We start from the raw sequence: 7,512 nt of genomic DNA, 5'->3' as shown, positions 1-7,512 counted from the left end.
TCGTAACATGTTCAGCAAAATATCTATGCACATTCAAATAGCATGAGTGATCAGGAGCAAATCCATTGATCATGCTTACAGAGCCTAGATGTGTGTTCTCCTCCTCCTCCTCCTCCTTCTCTTCCTTCTTTCTTCTTTCACTCATAGCCGAGCAAGATTGTCTTCCATGAACACGGTCTTAACAGTGAGTCCATAAGTGACTATGGAGGCCAATTCTGGATCCACACGTCCTTCCACAGTGGGGAAGTGTACTATGCACAGATTATTTATGCATTCCTTTTTATCATGTCCTTCCTCCAAGAACTACATGCTCCCCCTCCCTCACCTCCATTTGATCATCATAATAGGAGGTAGGAGACACTAGTCCAAGGTCACCCAGTGAGCTTCATAGCTGAGTAGGTATCTGACCCAGGTCTGCCTAGTCCTAGTCGAGTGCCCTAACCATGACACAACACTGGTTCTTATGTTGAGCAGATACATGAAGGGAGAGTCATCATGTGGAATCTTATTTCTCCCACTTCACGCTTTACATGATCACAACATGTGTTAAGTCTTTCTTCTCTTACACCATGTTGCAATGGAGTAAACACTTCCCTAGGAGTAAGTCTCCATTGAACTCAATGGGATCTAATTTTGAGTAAACATGCATAGGATCGTGCTGTATAATCCAACCTTTTTTTGTGTTAACCAAGATACTATTGCACTCCCCAAGGTGCCCTTGAAATGCTGTTAGGAAGCATCTTGTCTTCTCTGGCATTGGATACAGATGGGATCTGATTCTGAGTCTCCTGAAGTTGCGCATTGCATTACTTTAAAAGCTTTACATCAGTTTTTACTCCTGCCATATCAGCTCTTTTTGCAGAGGTTCAGTGTAGATTGCATTTGCCAACCACTTCTAGAAGCAAAAGTTATACCTGAGCAGTGTCTATAGCAGCACAGCAAGCAGAAAACTTTTCTTTTGTAGAGACAACACACTGTTTTTTGGAGGGCAGGTTAGGGGCTATTCTGTTTTCAATAAAGAACTATTTTGTCCCTATTTTGACATATTGTACGTCAGGAGAACAGGAAATAATCAGCTTTTCTGCTTAGAGCTAAGGCTTCACAGACTGTACATCCATCTTTATCAGGTAATTTCAAAGCACAGCATAGCAGGCTACAAAGAACACAGTATATTTTAAGAAAAATAAGGGCAATATCTTTATGAGGCCAACTAAAATGTCACACGACAGTGTGCAGGTTTTTAAGTTCTGTAGAACTCTTCATCAACCTAGATGGTAAACAAAGCAGGGAATGGGGGCTGATGTTAAGAGTATCACGAAAGGCAATTCAGAAATTCAACTACAGGCTAATCCCATTGAGTTAATGGCAGTAAATCTGCTTAAATCAAAGTGTTCTGTCTTGGTGGATTTGCGAGCAGTGGCCTAAAGACACAGTCCATTGGGACGTTGTACTGTATTTTGTAGCCTCAATGAAAAGAACAGAAACTATGGAGGAACACTCAGCCATGCAACTCACTGGGTGACCTTGTGCCTGTTACTGTCTCTCAGCCTAAGCTGCCCCAAGATGCTGTGAGGATAAAATGGGAAGGGAGAGAGCCATATACACTGCCCTTACTTCATTGGAAGAAAGGTGGGATGTAAATGTAATTAATGAACATGAAGGTGATAATAAAATCTGGACTTCTCCAACTTTGTGTCCTTCAGAAGATGTTGAACTGCAGCTACCATCACCCCTGACCATTAGCCATGCTAACTGGGACTGATGGGAGTTGTATTCCAATAACTTCTGGAGAATCACACCCCTGCTTACATACATGATTATTTTTTTTTTTTAATCTTCTGGGTTGTAATTGCAAGGGGTTGCTATTATTTAAGCATGCTGAAGCACCTTTGTGTCCTTGATCCCACTGTCAAAAATCTTATAAAAACATGCAGATATATAACTGCGGGGTCCGATAACAATTGAACAACTTGCTTAACAGCCAGTCTTTTCAGACTTCTTAATGTATTCATCCAAATGGCCTCTCAGGTTTCACTCACTCTCTCTCTTCCTCCTCCTACCTGAATTGCTAAGGTTTCCCTGGCAAAATAAGTGTCCTGTTCTCTACAGAGCAAATGCCACCTGTGTAGTTTGGAGAATGCTGGCATTTGGAGACAGGGACTGCCCAAGAGAACATAACCGGCTGGGGGGCTTTTTAAAGAGAATGAGCCTAAAAGCTGAAAATAGGCAGGGCCTCGTGACAATGTGGGTGGGTGGACTTGTTTGGGTGGGACTGGCACGTTCGAGAAGCTGAGAAAATCTGTGGGTGTGAGCTGTGTGCTGGGTCAGAGGCCTGTTTCTGAAAGCTGAGAAGAAGTGGTGTGATAGTGAAATACATGCTTGTATGCAAGGCAGGAATACATTGCAACCAATACGTTGCAGTTTACACGTATGCCCATAGAAAGAAGACACTGCAGCCAACTACTAAAGCAACAACAACATAGGGCATGCCTAGTAGCCAAACCCGATGATTTTCTGGTATAACTGCAGGCTCCTTATGTTCAAGGCCACTTCTGAGGGCCCCCCAGCTTTCAGGAACAGCTTTTCAGCAAGCTGTAGTAAGAAGGTGGTGCTGGGCTTGGAAGGTACACATATAGAAGTTTCCATGCTGCCCTTTGAACCAAGGAACATAGGAAGCTGCCTTAACCTACCGTACATCAGACCTTTGGTCCATCTAGGTCATGATGGCTTATGCTGATCACTGCTTTCCAGCGGTCTTTTTCAACCCCACCTTGAAATGCTGGGGACTGAATATGAGATTATCAATCTATCTATTTGTTTGTCTGCATAAAGAGTTATTAGCAAGGATGCCTCTTTGTGTTTCTTTTAGTATTCCATCCTAAAATGATGCTGCTTCTGAAAAGGATGATGTCATATATTGTGGATAGGATTTGCAGGAGGGCAGGTCCCCAATCCCAGTGAAATTCAGTGAGAGATGGAGACCTTCATGGAAGAGGCCAGCAATTTAAGGCTCTGTTCCCCCACAAGCAGCAGATGAAATGGCAAACCTTTGTCTAAACTGTATCAATATAGACTGTGTGTGTGCTTGTTTGTGTGTCACACAACTGGAAACTCTTCCATCCAAAACTATTCCCTGCGCACAAGAAATTAGATGTCAAGCAAAAGTATTCTGATCTCGTCTTCTCCCAAGTTTTCTATCTGCGTTTTGAGGTACTAGAATCTGGAAGCAGATTTACCAATTCTTTTGCTGTTTATGATGACCAGGTCTAAAAATCTGTAAGCAATCTATTACTTTTCAGCTTTCTGCAGCATCATTTATCAGGCATCACTCTGCATCAAGGAATGAGGAGCCTGTGGCTCTCCAGACGTTGTTGGCCTCCAACTCCCATCAGACCCAGCCAACAGGGCTAACGTGTAAGGTAAGATGTCTCTTAGGTCACTGATTAATAATTGGCTTGCAAACCCCAGGATAGTTTTTGCAGTCATTATTAGAACTGTGGGAATTAGTTCCAGCTTTCAATGACCTTGGCAAAACCAGAATAAAAGTCATCTTTGACTCACCTGTCTCTACATTTGAAGATTTTGGATCCACTAAGCCAGATGCATTTAAAAGAGATGCATTTCCTTCTTACCAGACTCTGAGCCCCCACTTAGCAATGGGTCTATGGTGCTATAAAAGGTACAAGACTTGATCCCAGCTCCCTTCAGGTCAAATATATAATGCTATAGCCATTTAGCCAAACTATCATAGACTGAGAGCATGAGCAAGGCTGGGTTTTTCCATTTTAGAGAGAACTGAGTCTGGAAATAGATGTTGCTGCCAGAGAAAACAGCAGCCCTGTGTCTCTTCCCCTCTCTGCTTTAGATTCATAGTATGGTGCATTTGTGATGAGGGAAGAAATTCATTTGGTTTGTATTTTCATTAGAACCTACTGAATTCAGACTTCCTGAATCAATATGCAAACCGGAATGCAAGGCATCTCTGAAATCCACACATCTCCAAATTTTGCAATGCAGTGCTCCAGCCAACCAAAGCATATGCACACAAATCCATATGTTAATGAAAATAATGTACCAAAATGCATTTTTGGGTTTTCACTTTCCCCTAGTTTACTTTTCTCTTGGTATGCATATTTTGCAGGACTGCATACCAGCATTCAGAGAAGTGCAAATTTCAAAGAACAGCTGTGTTTTGTTTCAAATAGTGTTTCAGGAACTGCAGATTAGGTAGGTTCATGCTAAACTTTGAAGTGAACACAGCAGCAGTCATGCATAATGAGTAGTTAGGCACTATGGGCATTCAGGGTTTAAATGCAGGTCTTCTAAACGCCAGCTAACTAGCCATTTGTAATTTGGGTCATTTTACTTCCTCGTTATGTCACCTACATTAAAAAAGAATGCACCCTGGAAAGGAGAAGTCTTGGATCCTTTTCTAGAGCAAGTCATCACTGAGAACATAAACCAAATGGAAAATTACCAATTGCTTTCCAAATTGTAAGGTATTTTATAATAGTTCTTCTACCTCTTGAGTTTTATCTCATATGCAGAAGGTTTTACTGTGTTTCTTTATTATTATGGAAATGATTGTAATATATTTTTAAACACTGCAAAGTGTCATTCGTCATCTAATATTAATGGCACATTTTTTTTTGGAAATGATCTACTCTTGAACAATAGCCTTCTGAAGATGTGCAGCTAATGAAGAAGTCTCACAAAGCAGTCACTGATTGGATAATTGGTCATGGGAAAACACTAGCAGAATCTTCTTGAAACATCAGAATTGTGAATAACAATGTAAAATCAAACCATTTCCTGGTGTGCATTATTGCATCAACCTTCATTTTTGGCACTGTGGATTAAATAGTATTTGACATCACTGTAACATGAAAACAAACTGTGGTGTAGTACTGTACGAATTGTACATACAGTTTTACAGCAGATTCCATAGTTATATGGTTCTTGTTTTCAGTTTCAGTCAATGTTGGGCTGTGTGGTAGTTTTTTTAAACAAACAAACAAGCAAACACACACACACACACACACACACACACACACACACTGAAATTCTTTCTTTCTGAATGTTTTGCAGTAGAATTTCAAATTGTCAAATAATTTCATACACAAAGCTCAATAAAAAATATTTCATATTTTGCACATTATTGCCAAATTTTCTGTGTTAGGAACAGTGTAGAAAAAAAGCCACAATGGTGAAAAATCAGGCTTTGTGTGACAACCTTACCAGGTAGACTTGGCATGTACTGACAACAGAGATACTGGATGAATAATTGAATGTTCCAGATTCACAAGGCTATAGGGAACCAGGGAATATTCACAGGACACTCAATGGGCCTGTATGGTCATGTTGTAAGCAACCTGTTGACCAGGGAAGCTGCTTAGGGTTGCAGCACTATCAAGGCTAATCACAGCACAAACACCTACATAGCTGAGCTGAACTGGGGCAAGCAATGCATTGCCAATAGACTTGTAAGCACCTGTTGTGATGCTTGCAAACTCTGGCCTCTTTCCTCAGCAGGCGCAGAACTCATCATTCAAGGTGTGCAATTTTGACTTTCCCAGGAGCTATTAGAAACAGGTGTGTTTGTAGTGGGTGCTGTAGCAAGGTGCAAAGACTGCTTGTGGATTCTGCATTGGGTCTGAAAAGCATGTTGGATGAAGCATGGAAAAACAGTGGAGTGAAGGTGATGCATTAAATGGATTGACCCAAGACAGGATGGAGGGGCTGCTGTGATGAGAATGATGGTGCTGGTGTATAAATGTGTATGCAGAGTGAGGGCCTCACAGTCAGGCACCCATTCCTTGTGTAAATACAGAAATTGATATGTATATATGCCTCAGTTGTTCTCTGTGATGTTCTAAGGCAGGTGTAGCCAATATGACCCCTACCAGATGAGAATCAGGAAGAAAAGGCAAGGGTTTAGCAAAGCTGAGGAAGTTTGGCTTCTACAGGTATCCACTGGTTTGGAGCAGGCTAAGGCAAGGGGTGTGTGGAGCAGTCCAGTGAGTGAGATACTTGAGGACTGAACAACATGGGGACTGAGGACATACTTAGCTATAGGAAAGAGCATTTATTGGTGTTCACTATACACAAAGGGTGATGTCATTAAGGGAAGGGCTGGATGGAAGGAGCATTAAATGACAAAGAACACAGGCAGTAAACAACTGATAGGCATTATAATATGATTTCCCCACCAGAGAGTGGCAGAGAGGTCACAAAGGTCTCTGGCCAATCAGGTCTCAAAGTGAGGTATGGAAAAAAGGAGAGATATTTCCCAGAAAATTCAAATTTAGACTTAATTCTTAATACGACAGTTGGTAGATGCTTGTTTGTTACTTTCCTTTAGTTAGTTAATAATTGAATAAAGGCATCTTACTTGCATTAGATATGGCAAAGGTTCCAGATACTTAATTTGGTTTTTGCTCTTACATGATCCAGAGATTCATTATGCACCTCTGTTGTTGCTGGGAAATTCCCTGTATAGCAGTTACCACGGAGAGGATATTTGACTGGAACCACTAGAGCAGCTTCTCCTGATGGGAGGATGCTTGGTTAAACTCCTGCAGCTTTCTCTGATTCCTTTGCAGCTGCCTCACATCCATATCTCGGAGTAAAGGAAAAATAAATACTTAGTTCTGGAGGATGTGCAGAGTTCCAGCTGAACTTCGTAGCAAGGTACGCTCAGAGTGCCTGATGTTGATGATAGAAATAACTTTGTATGGCACTTTTAAAATAAAAAACCAGCACATGCATATTTACGTTTAAGCATGTTTGTCCTCACCTTACAAATAAAACAAATTAATACAAAACAGTTGCAAAACTGTTTTGGAAATCGGAGGAATGGGAAGTGACATCATAAAGGCAAAGGGTAAAGGGACCCCTGACCATTAGGTCCAGTTGTGGCTGACTGGGGGAACTGACTGGGGTTGCGGCGCTCATCTTGCTTTATTGGCCGAGGGAGCATCTGTACAGCTTCCGGGTCATGTGGCCAGCATGTCTAAGCCACTTCTGGCGAACCAGAGTAGCGCACGGAAACGCCATTTACCTTCCCGCTAGAGCGGTACCTATTTATCTACTTTGACTTGCTTTCGAACTCCTAGGTTGGCAGGAGCAGGGACCGAGCAATGGGAGCTCACCCTGTCACGGGGATTTGAACTGCCGACCTTCTGATTGGCAAGCCCTAGACTCTGTGGTTTAACTCACAGCGCCACCTGTGTCCCATGGTCCCAAGGAACTCTCTATTGATGAAGCTGCTGCACATAAATTCAAGAATGCTGGACCTTTTTAAAAAGAGCTCTCATTAGAACAGAAGAAGTGTGCTTCTTTACTGAGCAGAAAAATTACCCCTGCCACTCCCACAGTGTTATGCCTGCATGCAGCCTCAGCTTCAGCCTCAGTTGTGTGCATTGGTTTTTGTCTTAATTGTTCGTATACCTTGTGTCTCCAGATGCCATGGCACCATTAAGGATTATAGTAGGTGCATGATAGAATGAATCC

Source organism: Podarcis erhardii (assembly GCF_964252035.2).
Source record: "Podarcis erhardii genome assembly, chromosome: 6".
Classification (NCBI taxonomy): domain Eukaryota; kingdom Metazoa; phylum Chordata; class Lepidosauria; order Squamata; family Lacertidae; genus Podarcis; species Podarcis erhardii.
This window is presented reverse-complemented; position numbering follows the sequence as displayed.